Source organism: Artemia sp. Qi Xiang Cuo, chromosome 15 (genome assembly GCF_049724085.1).
Source record: "Artemia sp. Qi Xiang Cuo chromosome 15, ASM4972408v1, whole genome shotgun sequence".
NCBI lineage: Eukaryota > Metazoa > Arthropoda > Branchiopoda > Anostraca > Artemiidae > Artemia > Artemia sp. Qi Xiang Cuo.
In genome coordinates, this window is record NC_142808.1 from 22453095 (window position 1) to 22470505 (window position 17411).

A 17411-nucleotide genomic window follows, 5' to 3' on the forward strand; every position below is an offset into this window, starting at 1 on the left:
ACATAGTACTTGAAGTCATTTACAAAAACCAAAATTAAGGCTCTTAACGATTTTTCTCAGACTTTTGACCTATCTAGATCGTTTTTTTATCGAGAATATCCCAAGATACCAATTTTTCCGAAAATATATGGAGCCATTTTCGATAAAAAAAAATACATACATACACAATTATTACTGACATATAAAGATAATATATATAGAATATACTAACCACACTAACGTGGTTAACGTGGTGTTTAACGTGGATCATTTAAAAAAGAAATAAGCTTAACTGAATTAAAAATCAAGAAAGTCATGACATGATTATGAACTTAAGGAACTTAAGCAGGTAAAGTGCATGCCTGATAAGTTGGTTTGGTTTTCTATGGATAAATGCTATTGGCAAGAACAGTAATAATGATATGTGGTACACCCTGAGAGCATGGGACGTTTTGGGGGCTGACGAAGGTATTGGCCCTGGAACAGACCCTGAACCGTATCTAGAGGTCTTGTTGAGTCTTTGAGATTGGTGCCAAGATTGATGTTACTTATTGAAAGGACGCAGTTACGCTGACTTGAACCTTATGAGACCCAGATAAGTCAAACTTAAATTACTTTTTTTTCAAGCTTTAGCCTCGACCGTGGTTATTTATGTATACGCGTATGCATGGATGTAGGTATTTATGAATGGACGTATACATACATGTTGAATGTGTCTATGTCTGTTCATATCTATGCATGTTTATACATTTTCAATTTTTCACAGTTCCTACAGAAGACTGAAAAAAAAAATTTGAGCTTTTTACAAAATGTTTTCTAATATAATATAAATATAAACTAGAAACCCTTTGACGGCAAATAATTTGATAGTGTGTTAATGAATAACATTAGTTCAATTTGGTATATAACTACGTCTCTGCATACAAATATGGTGTATACAATTAGTTTTACAGGCACTAAATAATTTGTGTCCCAATCATGGCTGGTCCCCTCTATCTCCTACAACATAAAACAAACAACAATCGCATACATGTTAAGATAACAGGGAGAACATACAGTAACCGAAAAAAAGGGAGATCTTTTTCGGCTCTACATTAAATATAAAGGGGTTACTATCCCCTTCAGTCTCTTTGCCACAATTGAGCTTTTTTTTATTACATTGCTTTGAGAATAAATAAACCATTATTGTATTTATTTAAATAAATGGTTTATTTATTTATTTTAATAAATAAATAAATTATTTATGTATTTATTTTGCACAATAAAATTCTCAATTGGAATATTTTGTTTTTAGTTGTTGAACTTGACGGGCAAGTTATAAGGGGTACGTATAACTTATAGGCAATTCAATGGTCCATATGAAATGTGGTTAAATTAAAATGAAAAAATACATAATCCTGGATTAATGGCTTTGGGAGGAGGGTATACCCTTTGACACTTAATTGTAGACAATTTATAAAACATATATGAACAAAAAATTGCACTACTCAAGGTGTGGTTACTATTATTCAAGGTAACGAAAATTTAAATTCTAAATTAATATTGTGTATTTTCGTTAGAAGACTTCCTCCTATGTTTATTTTGCTGAACACTCCTCATGATCTATTTCTTAGTAATTATGCATCCTTTCATTTTTAATTTTCAACCTCATTAATATTTATTGATAAGATAAAAACTAGAAAGAATGATGTAAAATATGACATGTCAAAAGTCCAACTAATACTTTTAGCTTTCAAATCCCAGTACGTGCTCAATAACACGGAACTGGCAACATTTTCAATTGATTTTGGATGGAAAAATTGCCAAACTCTTTTACAACATATTTAAATCTGTCAGAGTAAAACTAATAATGAACTTATGAAAATTCATACGTGATAAGAATAGCCTTCCATCGATAACAATGATATCACTCAGACAAGCTAATAAACATTGATACAATTAGAAAAATTACAAATTCTGGTGGATTATCATATACATTTTTGGGAAAGAAATTTTTTTGGAATCTCCCCTTGCAAATATTCTATCCCATTGAACACTAAACAAAAGTTTCGTCTTTTTCTGTTTACGTTGTAGGTTAGTATACAACAATTCGCAATTTGGCTCAATAGTAGATGATTGTGTTTTCTTTCAATTTTTGATTTTAAAAATTATTATTCAATGGTCTTAAGCAGTCTATATAACCATTAAATTGCAGCTGGGAGATTATTATCTAGCCATCTAGAGGTATAGAAGCATACCTCTAAATAGCTAGATAACACATCGAGCAGCTAGAGGCATAGAAGATATTTATTGCTACGACAGCCTCTATAGGTCCCGGAAAAAAATTACTTACAGACATAATAATAATATACATAACGACAACAATGGTTCAGAACAATGAGAGTAACATATTAACACAGCAATAGCAACACAATGGAATAATAATAATATAAGAAAAATACATAGCAATAACAATAGCTAAAACAGAACACAAAAATTAAGACACATAATACCATAATGATGACACAACAAAATAACATTTAATACTCATACACATAGTAATAACAATAACGACAACAATAATAATACAAATAATATTGATAACTCATACCGATTTGTTATTAATAACAAAGAAATATATGTGCCATGCCCACATGGACAGATTTTCCTGACCTTTTAAAATTAGCAAAATCTCTACTTTTTAGGATTTCCTCAGGCCAATTTACCCCTTCAAAATGCATCGAAAACAATTTTGTTCATATAACTGTACATTTGACATATTGGGATAAATTATCCCAGTGTGAATAATTGATGTAATTAATTAGTAGTTTTATAGGACTAAAGCTAAAATTTTTGTGAAAGTACTAATTGACCCGCAATTAAAAAGAAAAATGATTTAAAGTAAAAATCTAGTCTACTCCAAATAAGTTACCTGGGTTTTGGTTCTGGTTTGTACAGAACACACGAACAATTTTGCTCATATAACTGTACATTTGACATATTAAGAACATACAAATACCTACATAAAATTAACGACATACAACGACCTTTCTGCATCATCCCTTAGGTTTGAGGTTGTGCTTCATAGACAAGAACTAAGAGAATGAGAAACTTATAAGAGTTTGAATTTCGATAATTTACCACGAGAAGATAAGAGTTAAAACTACTAGTGAAATTTTACAGCGTAGCATCTGGCAACTATGTTAAAAAAAATGTAAAATTTTAAAGAAAATTAAATATTTGATATGATTAATTTACAATGCAGTAGGATTAAAGATGAAATTAGTCATTACTTTTTATTTTATTTTTGTAAGATTTTCAGTCAAAATCTGACATGCACAAAGCACACAAAGGTTTAGTTGGGAAAATCGATGAAGGTTAAGTAGGCTAGTTAATTTTAAGCTGGTGCCCTTATTTAGGACAGAATTCTGCTTTCATTACCTTCCTTTATATTTGAAAGCTCCTGAAAAAACAAAATGTGCAGCAGTTTTGGGTCATACAAAGTCACCACTCACTAGATGGCACTGGTGATTTTTTTTTTCAATACTAGTGTTTCTACTTTTAACCTATCGTTAGGCAAAAGCTTGTAGTCAGCCAAAAACCATTAAAGGATTGCACGTAAAAAAGCCTTTTACTTGGGAGTTAATATCTTTCAATAAATTGAACATACAAATACATAAACATATGAAAATGAACATTAGAAAAATGATTAAATCACTTGCTAACTAGATGATTTTCTCTACTGTAAAAACAATTAACCATCCTTGGATTCATTTATTATGCAAGGACTGAGAGGGGACATACTTCACTCTTAACTGAATTATTGGGGGAGGGGACTTACATTAAAAAGGCTGCGAAACGATGCCTCATAGTAATCCTTGACGAAGTTGGTGGCAGCACTCAATAGAATGTGAAGGTGGTAATCGGAGGCACTAGTTTTATCAGACAGGGTCACCCAGTGGCGTATACTTACGGGACGGGGCCTGAAGCTAGAGTCATTTTCGAGGTTTTTATTTTCACCAGACGCCATCAATCTTATTGTCAGTTATCAGGTATCTGGTGAAAATACTTTATTATGAGATACTGGAGATTAAAAAGTTTACCCCCTATATCTCATTCATCTCCCTCATAGATTTTGGAAAATATTTTTTTTACATATTTTCATTGAAAAAGATAAAAAAAAACAAAATCGCTACCCCCAAAGTTTTGAAAAATAGCTTTTATTTGTATCTTCATTAAAAAAATTTATTTTGAAAAACTATTGCCCTACTCCTACATTTTGTAAAACGACTCCCCTGGGGTCATCTACACCCAAAATGTTTGTCAGAGCCAATAATAGTATTACCGAAGAAAAATGGATGTAAAGCCCTTTATTCTTGGGAAATGTAAAACAATTTCAAGTTCAAGTTGCGCATATCTGAGGCAACTATCATAGATACACTTGTTTGTTAATTACTAAACTACAATCAGGAAAAAAGTATCTAAACTGACCGCTATCATTTCGTGAAACGTGACTCTTATCAAGTCAACCTCGTCTTTCCTAAAAAGGGGAAATATTGTCCTATCAAACAAATTAGTTACTGACGACAAAGGCTTCAGTTAAAAGAAGAAGAAACCGTTAAAAAGGTGACGTTTGGCATTTTGTCTTTTCAATATTCATTGATAAAGGACGAAAGAATACATTATCAGGTACGTAAAATATATGGATTTTTCCTTGTATTTTGTATTCTTTTTAATTTTTTATTTAATAACGTAGTTTGTGTTTCATATACATACAAATTATGTTTTAAAAATTTGGATAATATCTTAACGTAATAATTTAATTCAATGTTCCTTGTTATATTCCTGATGTTTTTCCTTATACATTGACGACTATGTTCCAAATATTTTAAGTTTATACTCTTTTCTTCGTGGCATATTTGCTTCGTCGTACACCATTTGTTGGATATTATGACCACAGTTAAAGTAGGGAAGTTTTGTCCCATTTCAATAGTGGTAATTTTGTTTACCCAGAACCCGAAGCTAGGGTCAGTCTTAAGGTTTATACTTTTACCAGACACCATCATTCTTATGATCAGATATTTGGTATCTGGTGATGAACTTATTCACGAGATTCTGGAGACTAAGAAGTGTGTTCGGAGCCTGAAACCTGGCAATATTAAAAACAAAAACTATTAAAAACTATTAAATGAAAAATTAAAACTATTCCAACTTCTAATGTTGAGTTTGAGATGTTTTACAAAAAGAGTTCAGAATGGACGGTATTGGGTCTTGTGTAATCTTAATAATTACCTTATGTTACAATAATTATAGAAGTTGAAATTTTTGCAGTACTATTTCTGGGTTTTTCCTTGAACGTACGCCAACAAAAGTGCGTGACTCTGTCAATGACCAGTTTGCTCAGCTGTTGCAATTTGTATTTTTCACTCGTTTCTAGAACATCACGTCTAAAAAGGGTATATTTATGTTATAATAAGAATACTTATAAGTTTGTCATTGGAATGTGTTTTTTGTTTAAGAATTGAAAGGAGAATAGAGTCTAAAAATTACAGTATGTAGATGGTAGATGTTACTTCAGATTGGCGTGTACAAACATAAAATTGTGTAAGGAAGTCTTTGATCTGGAGGCAGGAGCTTAGCTCCAGCATTTTTATTGGGGGGCAAGAGGGGTCCATATTCGGATAGTCAAGGAGCATGAGCTATATAATAATTTTTTCTCCAAATTATTGGGGGGGGGGGGGCAACTACCCCCCCCTGATATGACGCCTCTGGCTGGAGGTACTGAAGAACTTTTTGCGTGTATCTCCAATGTCAAATGTCTGGCCATGTCTCCCTTTGTCTTTCTTACATAAGAAATGTTTTCAGTGTCGCTCATGCCTTAATTGAGGCAGATGGGGTTGTTTGAATGTAACCATTGGATTATAATACGCTTTACAAATATTTTTGTCTTTTAAACTTATGCAAAGAATAATAAAAAAAAACAGCATAAGATGCGCCATTCTATTTTGGGTGGGATGACATTGTTACTGATTTTTTAGCAAAAAGAATGATTTTTCAGAAACTTCAGTAAAAATGTAAGGCACAAAACAGTTTAAGGAACTGTGGCTTTCCTTTGAAATCAGGGCATGACTTACCAATACGCCCGGGCTTAGGGCCACACAATGCCAGGGGACGCAATAAACTATCACTGAGTGACCTATTTCTTAACAAAAACTGCACTGATATGATTTATCCTCAAAGTGCCAGGTGTAGTCCGCCACCACGCTGCCTGTTCACAGAAAGTGATTTTAAAACAATACAGGAATTCCGTGGCCACTTATAAACTGTCAGAAATCTCCGAAGAATGAAAACTGGGAATTCAGCATCAACTCTCTCTTTCATTACTTTTGGTTCATCTGTTGCGTTCTGTTCAGTGCTTCTACTATCCCCAAATTTTCGAGGATTTCCCCGAAAATCTCGCGAAAACGGGGCGACAAAATCGCTTGGGTCTAGAAGCGTCAAAGCTTTAAATCCAGCCCTGTTTGAAGGTAGAGATGTTTAAAGAAATCAAAACACTGTTAATACGAGTTGAATTTGAATTTGTATTTGAATTTGTACGGACGAAAAGCATTGTCCAAATTAAATAAAAAATTTTCCAAATTAACCAATAATAAAAAATTATTGTTTATTATTGGTTACAAATTGTTGTAACCAATAATAATTATCTGTTTTCATGGTTCAACATGACAACACTGACGAAAATGTGCTAAACCGCAAAAATTATGGTTTTTGGTCTGATTGTCCTCCAGGTCCAGGGGGAATATTTGATTTTGATTTCCTTGGTAATTTAAAAATTCCTTCAGATGGAGGAATAGAGCATAAACTGAATGCATACACCGAGCTTTGACATAGTTCTCACGTCAAAACGTTCTGAAAGTGACTGAAGACTTTAGCTAGACCATCAAAAAAAGAGAATCCTCTTATAGTTAGGTTTTCCACACCTTCAAAACGAGTTACATAATCCAACGTTCATCACCTTAACTCTGTCCTGTTGATGCTGAAAGTTTTCTAAGACGTTGGGTTAAGCAGTGACTGAAATTATTGACATGCATACAACGCCTTAACCTTTTTTAAAGGACTGAGGGAATTTCATGACACCTTCATGAGGAGTCACGTCCTTAGTGCTCGTTTTTACAGTCCTTCCTGTAGAGTCACATCAGAGCCAAAGCTTACCACTAAAGAGCCTCAGCGGGATCAGTCATAGACGTGATATAAAACCTGCCCAGTAGGTTAAATTTGGTTCTCTAATAGAACATATCTGATATACATGATAAATCCCAATATTTTGGCGCGAGATGATCTCGTTCAAATTATTTTTCTAGATCAAAAGATCCCGGGGTGATGTGCAATCTTCTATTGCCTATAAATACACAGAAATGCTGTGTGTATTGGCTGGCTGTGACATCCCCCCCCTAAAAAAAATTTTTTTGTCACACTCGTAAAAACATAACAAAGATACATATAAAAAATTTTTGATACTTTTGAAGTTTTTTGTAAACTCCCCCCCCCCCCCCCCCCCAAAAAAAAAAAACATATCCCCTTCCCTTCGAGGAAAACCCTGAATTAACCCTTGTACAAACCTAAAAATTACAGATTTGAACTGCCCCTTGTTTAGCAAAGCAAGGTCGGTCGTAATATCTGGAGCAATAAAATTATGCAATTTTTTTCAATCTTAAACCACAGTAAAACATAAATGTCAACCGTTGAGAACAGTCTACACGGAACTCTTGGAAGGGTTGGAAGTCTGTTTTGACAAAAATTGGAACCACAAAAAATTAAATGACCTAGAGTGGTCACAGATGGCTGAGTAGAGTGCCGCTCACACTATATGACTCGCTCTAAATTCATAGAAGCGCTGGGAAACTCTTTTTTTTTCCACAAAAGCTAAATTTGAAATTTATATTTCTTTTTCAAATCTAAGCTGAAATCTAAGCTGAAATTTCTTTAAGAGCTAAATAGAAGGTCTGGCGGATTCTGCAATGTCGATAAAATTGTAAAATTGTTTTCATCTTGATCTTGACTTACTTTCTCTTCTGATCAAGATTTCTATCAAACAGTTCGTGATAACGAACTGAGAGTAAGGAGCGATACGACTCAATAGTAACCGAAACTCTAAGAAATAGTCTTGATAACAAATGATGCATCAAAAGAATCAAATTTTGATGCTTAGTCAAAATATATAGTATCTATCAAGTTTAATGCTGCCCATCAGAAGTTACGAGAGTGAGGAAATTTGCCTAATTTTTGAAAAAGGTGGAAACATCCCCAAAACATCAATTGATCTTAATGAAAATCATATGATCAGATTCGGCATATCAGAGAATCCTACTGTAGAGGTTTTAAGCTCCTATATATAAGTAAATATAAAAAAAACAAGTTTTTTTTTAACTGAAAGTAAGGACGACATTAAAACTTAAAACGAACAGAAATTAATCCGTATATAAAAGGATCTGTCCCCTCCTCAACATCCCGCTCTTTACGCTAAAGTTTTTTATTGTTTTGAAAAGTAGAGCTGTGAGAAAAAGTCAAACTTTAGTGTAAAGAGCGAGGCGTCGAGGAGGGGACAGGCCCTTTCATATACGGAACTGCTTGCCCCTTACTTCTTGCGTGTAACTTAATCCCCGTTTAACTAAAACCCTTCCGAACTCAACCCCATTACCTCTTTGTTCAGCTCAATGCCCATTCAACTTGACCTTTGTTTAGCTCAGCCCTCTTTTATACCAGCCTCGTTTAGCTTAACCCCCATTCAAGCCGACGCCATGCAACTCAGCCCCTGATAAACTCAATCCATATTTGACTCAACCTTATGCAACTCAACGCCCATTTGTGCACGCTACTGATTACACGTAATATTAGGTTGGATTGAATAGGGATTGTTAAAATATGATTGAATTGCATGGGGGTTGAATTGAATGAGGGCTGAAATGAATGGGGCTGTATTGCATGGGAGTTGAGTTAAACAGGGCTGAATTACAGCAGGGTTGAGATATACAAAGGTTTATTTGAATAGAGTTAACATGCATGGGGTTGAATTACATGGGAGGGGTTGAATTGAACAGGGGTTGAATCATACAAGGGTTGGGATCCACGATGGTCGATTTTAATGGGACCGAGTTAAATAAGATTGTTTTGAATGTGGCTCATTTGCAAGGCTCAGAAGCTTTCTTTGACAAAAAAAAAAAAAAATCCCCGCGGGTGTCCTGTTGTGTTTATCATTTAACTTTGTCAATAAAAGCTTAACGCCTCTATTTTTACTGATAAGACCATGAGTGTGATTGTACGAAGAATACAGGGAATATAGCATAAGACACGAAAACAGACTTTAAGATCCTGGAAAATATGTCTAGGATCATATATATATATATATATATATATATATATATATATATATATATATATATATATATATATATATATATATATATATATATATATATATATATTTTTATATATATATATATATATATATATATATATATATATATATATATATATATATATATATATATATATATATATATATATATATATATATATGTATATATATATATAACCGGGCCAGTTGAGTTAACGAGGTTGTATCTTCTTTTTTGTGGGAGGGGGTGATTTAGCTTTCATCTGTTAGTTTGCCTTTGACTTAACCGCATTTCCAAAAGTTTGAAAGTCCTTGTTTCCCAACACTATATTTAAAGTATTTGTGCTGAGATATTTAGCAGGAGGAATTCATAGTTTTCTTGTGGGGGGGGGGTCCGGATCTGATACTTCAAAAACTGTATTCTTATATCTCAATTTCCTGGAGCTGGTTATCAGAACTGGAGGAGTTCATAGCGTTTGGAATCAATCGGACAGGGGAGAGTGGTTCAAAAATCAGTTATAGGAATCACAGAGATAATAATTACACAAAGTTTTTTCAAAACTTTTTTTCCAAACTTTTTTTTCAAACTTTTGAATCTAGGGATATAATAATATCCTCACTTAACCAATCTAGTTTTCTTTTTTTCTTTTTTTCTTTTTTAAAGCCTACAAGACATCGATGATTTTCGTTACATTGTGATCTAGTATAATTGTCCCACGCCTTTCGTTTCTGTCATGTGAAATTTTGTGACGTCACCAAGGACAAAATAAAAAGAAAGCAGTCACGTAGTCCCTGACTTTATATAGAGTATCCGGGGATTTTAGGGCCAGATCTTTCTCAGGACTCAATTAGTGTAATTGCACTGTTGTTTCTGGATTATCGCTTGGAGAGGTAAGCCTCGTGGATGCACAAATCCACGTGGATCCTTCGCTTTCTAATTCCTTGTCCCAGATTAAAGAGAAGTGGGACACAAAGGTGTTGTTGTGGTCTTTATGTAAACAATGCTTGGTTGTGCCTAAAATGACTGAGCGTAGCGAAAAGGTATAGTTTTACAGTAAAGCAAAATTCACGGTTTTGTTAACATTTAAACAACATTTTAATGGTGTAAAACAAAAAAAACCTTTCAATAATGTAATTGAATAGTTTCAGAGTTCACAATTGAATATTTTTGTTTAGATTTTGTTTGCGTCAAGTTACAAGATTGATTCTTGACTTTGTCTTGTTCTCAAATTTCTATTTAATTTTACACGGAAATAAAGAACAATTCCAATAGGAAAGAAAGTTCATTGGGGTCCCACTTTCGTAAATCAGCTTACTCCTTAAGTTCTGGTTTAACTTTCAAATTAGCGAAATTAGAGCGTATTTTCACTAAGGATACACGTTTGAAACGCCTAAATTTATCTTCTTATTTTTTAATACAATGGGAATGCAAAAGACCAGTGACGGCCAACAGAATATATTTGTTACATTCTAATAAGCTTTTATGAAAGTACGGGTAAAGCTTCAGCTTGAAGAACAGAGTACTGGGTGGAGGGGGGATGACAGCCACCGTGACATTTGCAGCAACTTCTTTTGGTTTTAAATTTTAACGTTACCCTTCGCTTTAAGGTAAAACAAAACTTTTTGTGTTTTGCTTAATTTATCTCCCTTTTTAATTGATTATAAAGAAAACTTAGACTATTTGATGATGTAATGAGTGCAAGATATTAGGCTCTTTGGTATCTTATACAAAGTTGCATAACACATATTTAGTCTTATGAGAGTTGGTCCACTTTGGATGGGGATAGCATAAAATGGTGGAAGACTCAAAAATGGATATCTATTTTTGAGCGTTCGTTTGTACTAGTGTTCTCTCAATTGTCTACATAAACTGGTTTGACCCCGTCACCCCTAATAGAAATGCCAGAAAAAAAATCCAATTGGGTGTAGAATTCAGTGGCAACAATAGGGGGACAATTGCCCCTCCTAGATTTGGAAAAATACTACCACTGTTTTGGTATTTTCATCTAAAAATCAAAAAGAAAAATTCCAGATTTTGAAAAATACATTTTAGTCCCCCTTCACATTTTTGTGAATGCGCTGCACTGCTAGAATATCAAAAACCATCATGTTATAGCGTTTCAATTCTTTATGAGGCTAGGGGATCGTTCATCAATTCATATCTTGAGGGACGCCTTCACTCCTCCGACCTCTCTACAGACGAGCATTCGAATATTTTGCCTGGTTGCATACTAAAAATTAGTCCGTAATGAAAGGAGTGTTTCCGCCCTCTCAGCAACCAAAAGTAAAATAAATTCCTCCAATTAAAGGATGAATCCTCCAATTTAAAAGCTTCTCCCAGAACGTTGGGAGATTTTGATATTTAGTGGTTTCTCTTCCCAGAAAGCTACAGTAAAACAATGCAATAGTATATTTAGTGACAAAACCTCAATTGAATCAGCTTAGTGAAATAAAGTTTACAAATAGTTGCGTAGAACATCCGTTCATTCTGTACGGACGGCATATTTGTGTACAGACAAGTACCTGCAGCACGGCAGTACAGCCTAGGTGAATGGGAGGTTTGGTCTCAAATAGATTTACTCAACTGCAAAAACAAAATATAAGATATTATCGGCTTGGCACATGCGTAGAAGTTTTTTTCAGGAGGAAGGGGGGCAATAATAAAAAATAATTTGAATTTGATAATTTGAATAAAAAAGAACCAAAATTCGGTAAATTTGGGATTTTGAAGGAGCGTGGGCCCCGATTCCCTACCCTAGTTTTCATTTATTTTTTTAGAACTTAATTCTGATTACTGTACCCCCCTCCCCCCTCCCCCAGATCTAGAAGTGTTCAAATTTTTATCATGACAGTTACTTTTGTTTGACGTTTAGTATATTTGAATCCAGTTTAAAAAGTAAATTATATTTATGCATATTCCCATGGTTTGATTACACATGCTTTTTTCCTTTGTTTTTAAAACAATTTCTGGTTATTATAGACAAGTATGTCAATGCTTGTCAATGCTTACCATTCATTTACACTTGTAAGCATTTTGCTAGAAAATTGCATTACACTCGATATAATAACAACAATAGGCCCGTTCTTTTGCAGTGAGATCTTACATTCAAGATCTCACATATTTCAGCACTAAATTGCGTTCTCTTAGCTCACCTTGACCCTAAGGTGTCACAATCTACTGACGATAGCAACAAGTGACGCGTGCCATTTGTCTACTAATCAAATCAGTGATGAGAAAACTTTCGCAGAATACTCATCATTGAGCTTAGACCACTGATCAGAGCAGAATGATGAAAGACGTTAGCAAAAGAACGCCATAAGATGTAAGATCTTAGTGCTAAGATTTCACTTTTAAGCGTTCTTTGTCAAAAGGTGTAAGATCTTAGCACATAGATAAGTAAAAGAACAGCCCTAATGTCAGTTCTTCGATACCGTGGTTGAACTCTTTAGATGTAAATTTGGGACAACAGCCTGCTAATAGACCTTCCAAAAATTTCTGATTGGGCCAATGTTTTCGAGAAAAGTCATAAATCGTTGTGAAATTAAGGTAAGAAATTACTTGCAAAATCTTAACAGAAATTGAACTTCGATCTAATCGAATACTAAAGAAATTTCAAATACTGAAGTCATTTTTGAAGAATAGGAGTCATATTATTGAATTATATGAAGCTCAAATACATTTTTTAATATTATTAAAGCTAATGTTATTTTATATATGTACATACATAATAAATATAATTATTGTATTTAGTATTGTGGCTAATATTATTTAAGAATTCCGACATTAGCCAGAACCGGTCCTTCTCCCACTCAGAGATAGACTTTTACGCTCATCATAAAGTTTAGTGGAATCGACAGGTATGGCAAGCTGAAACCTGAAAGCAGAGTTACCATCTTTCAAGGCGCGTCAGCTTTTCAAAATTTTATGAAATTTTCCTTTTTGAAAATGGGGCTAAGCTTCTAAGCTTTAAGCAAGATATAGATAGAAAAAATTCCAAACTACACATCGTTTTTTAAAATACAGATGCAAACAAGTAGTTTAGACATACCTCCTACAACAACAAAAAGTTTTGTATGAAATATATTTCATTTTACTACAGCAGAAATTTTAGCACTGTCTTGTTCTTTATCGGTAAACCCAGGCTTCTAAAGTTGGAGCGAACTTTAAAATATTACATAATTTGAATGTACTCTGCATTTGATGCGAGCATTTTCAAAAAGCAAAGAACTTATGGGCAAAACTTTCAAAAGCATTTTCAAAAGCAAAAAACCCCTTTTATTTTCTTTGTATTCCCTCTAAAACTGATGTTAGTATACCAAAAGCCTATAAAACTTTTTCGACAAATCGCCCTTATGGAATTTTTAAGACTTAATATTTACTTTAATTAATATAAGCTGATTTCTATAACATTAAATTTTAAAAAGGCACTACTTTTAACAATAAACTCTGAAAAAATACTTCTTTTAACAAAAAGTATCGAAAAAGTATTACTTTCTCAGAAAGTATTCAAAATGTACTCCTTTGATTAAAAATTACTGAAAAAGTAATTTAGTACTCCCCGACACCCGTAGCAACCCTGAGAATCGTCAGTTTCCCTGGGAAACCTAAGTAATCACACTACCAATAGCACAAAAGTGATCTCGTGAAGTATGATATTAAAATTTTTAAATCCTGTCTTTTGTTTATTTAGAAGAGACAAAAAACAATTAAAGCTATATGACCTTAAAAATTCCTATAATATTCTCCCATTGCTCCAAAATATTAAATATAAGCTAAACATATTTGTACATATATTTACGTGTGTACATAAAAATGTTTGTACATAAAATCACTTTAAATGGCACCATTGTCAAATTTAATAGATATTCAAGAAATTTCAACCTGCTATTGAAATCAAACAAAACTATTTTGATTAATAAAATGTATTTACGTTGAGAATTACATTTTTTCTACTGAAAAGTATGCAAGTCTTGATAATTTCAACAATTTGTTGGACTTCAAAGACGAATCACAGTTTCAACAAAAAAAATAGTTGTTTTTTTTACTTATTTAAATTCCAGCATAATATTTTGTTGGAAATCCATTTTTTTATAGTGAAGAATAATAAAATGACATCTGTTCAACAATTTGAATAGGAGTGCCCGTAAATCAGGAAAATAAGGGTTTCAGAAAACTACCCCCCCCCCTGTACCACCACTTGCGTTCCTATCCTTGCATTTAGGTTGAACACTATCTGCTAACACTTTTATGCTATGAAAACATATGTCAATAACATAAATCGAGAACAAATGAGGACAAATCCTCGTTAATATCTACTACCTAATCCTCCCCCAGAGAATTAAAAATGTAAGAACATACAAATTAAAAATTTAGCTTCGTTAATAAGTATCCATGATCGCTCTATCGAATACAAAATGAGATACTATCATGTCATCTCTATTATGGGTTGGCGTACCATGAGCTCTATCCCCACTTTAGATGAACTTTGATGCCTATTTAGAAGGTTCTTACCTCGAAAACTATAAACCCAAAACGGACAAAAATTACAATAAATTACCGAGTCAAACTCAAAAAGAGCAGAAATTAACATGAGTAGGGATTATGTTCTGGCCTTGGGAAGGCATAGGGGTTTTGACCCCTACTCATGTTAATTTCTACTCGTTTTGAGTTTGGCTCGGTTATTTATTGTAATTTCTGTTCGGTTTTTGTTTCATTTATTTATCGATGCTGATTTGTGGTAGTTTCACGCTTGGTAGATTATTTGATTTTATTTTTACTCATTTTTCTTTAATGGATTTCTTTACTTTTCTTTGAAAAAACTTATTTTGTGGAAAAAGTTTTTTTAATTGATTTCTGTTCGTTTCATATTGACAGAGTCTTTTCAGGGAAAAAGAAAATAATTCTTAAAATCTTTTCGTTTTTTAAGAATTTATAGTTGGGCCTGCTATTTGTATGCTGGAGAAAAATTTTCACAATTTTTAACAACATACACCCTTTTAAAAATCAGGACATAAATAGTACTGTTTAATTTAGTTTCATACCTCCTCCAGTTGACCTGAAATAGAAAACTAGATACCATTCGCAAAAATATCTGTTTACTTTCTTTGATAGCTTGGATACACTTACGCTATTTTTATTTGGTTAAATTTTAAGAGCAGAAGTAGCCCCGAAAATTTGAACATAATACCATCAGTCGTTCTTGGGACACTGCTGAGATGCTTTATTGGGAATTAGCATTAACTCGAGTGCATTTTGATTTAATATTAAGGCAACATTTAGTTTTTAAATATAATGGGCAAATGGGAGGGTTGGTGTGGGAAGGGGACTAGTTGCCCTCCAATCACTTTCGACTATTAAAAAGGACATTTGCCCTTTCTATTTTCAATCGAATGAGCTCTTTTCGAAGTTCCTACGACAAATCCTTCGATGCGAAGTGCCCTGGTCTAAACAAAAAAAAAATAATAAAAATACATTTACCCACATCGATCTTTACTCTAAAAATGTCAAGCCTTCCAATCACTTTTGACTATTAAAAAGAGCACTGACCCTTTCAATTTCCAATCGAATGAGCCCTTTTTGAGTTTCAATGACCGCACTTTCTATAAAACCTTATATGCCCCCAGGGCATAAATTACAACCCTTGCCCTGAGGGCTGGGGGGGAGGGGGTTGTCATCCTTAAAGACCTAATTTCCAGAACTTTCTACTACGTTGAAGGAAATTGCGATCTCAAAATATTGATTGGATGTGTTTGGGAAAATGGTGGGCGTGAGAGGGGCGTTAGTTGCTCTTCAATCACTTTCAACCATTAGGAAAGCCACTAGTCCATTCAATTTCCAATCGAATGAAGCTCTTTTGAAGTTTCTACGACAAGAATTAGTATAAAAACCTTATATGCCCCCCGGGCATAACTTACAACCCTTGCCCTGAAGGCTGGGGGGGAGGGGTTGTCATCCTCGAATACCTAATTTCCAGAACTTTCAACTACGTTGAAGGAAATTGCTATCTCAAAATTTTGATTGGATGTGTTTGGGGAAATGGTGGGCGTGATAGGGGGGTTAGTTGCCCTCCAATCACTTTCAACTATTAAAAAGGGCACTAGCCATTTCAATTTCCAATCCAATGAGCCCTTTTTGAAGTTTCTACGACAACGCTTTCTATAAAACCCTTATATGCTCCCAGGGTATAACTTACGGCCCTTGCCCTGAGGGCTGTGGGGGGAGGGGAGGGGGGGGGGGTTTCATCCTCAAAGACCTAATTTACAGGACTTTCAACTACGTTGAACAAAATGGCTATCTCAAAATTTTGATTGGATGTGTTTAGAGAAAACGTGGGCGTGAGAGGGGGGCTAGTTGCCCTCCAATCACTTATTAGTGCTCATTCGAATTTCCAATCGAATGAGCCCTTTTTCAAGTTTCTACGACAAAACCTTCAGGAAAAGACTTATATGTCCCCAGGGCATAACTCAAAACCCTTGACATGGCGGCTTTGTGAGGTGGATCCTTCTCAAAGATGTAATTTCTGAACCTATCAACTACTTAGGATATAGTGGCTATCTAAAAATTTTGATTGGATGTGTTTGGATAAATGGTGGGTGTGGAAGGGGTGTTCGACTATTTAAAAGGGCACTGGCCATTTCAATTTCGTATCAAATGAGCCCTTTTTGACGTTTCTACCGATGACACTTTCTATAAAACCCTTATATGCCCCCAGGGCATAACTTACGACCCAAGTCCTGAGGGCTGTGAGGGGGGTTGTCATCCTCAAAGACCTAATTTCCAGAACCTTCAACTACGTTTTACAAAATGGCTATCTCAAAATTTTGATTGGATGTGTTTGGGGAAAAGGTGAACGTGAGAGGGAGGGGGGGTTAGTTGCCCTCTAATCACTTTTGACTATTAAAAAGAGCACTAGCCCTTTGAATTTCCAATCGAATGAGCCCTTTTTCAAGTTTCTACGACAAAGCTTTCAATATTAACCTTATATGCCCCAGGGCATAACTTACAACCCTTACCATGAGGGCTGTGCGGGGATTGTCATCCTCAAAGATATAATTTCCC

At 34.2% G+C, this 17411-nt stretch overlaps 1 protein-coding gene across 2 annotated transcripts in view; it reads left to right on the forward strand.

Moving 5' to 3' along the window:
- Positions 1-4494: 4494 nt before the first annotated feature.
- LOC148943454 (cytochrome c oxidase associated subunit FA4L3-like) overlaps positions 4495-17411 on the forward strand; it is a 153756-nt gene continuing 140839 nt past the window's right edge. Inside the window, exon 1 of one of the 2 annotated variants that reach the window (XM_089101681.1) lies at positions 4495-4647. The gene's annotated coding sequence lies outside the window, so the exon portion shown is untranslated. Of the gene's footprint in view, positions 4648-10172; positions 10244-17411 lie in introns of those variants that run through there. The other variant, XM_089101682.1, reaches the window with a different exon arrangement.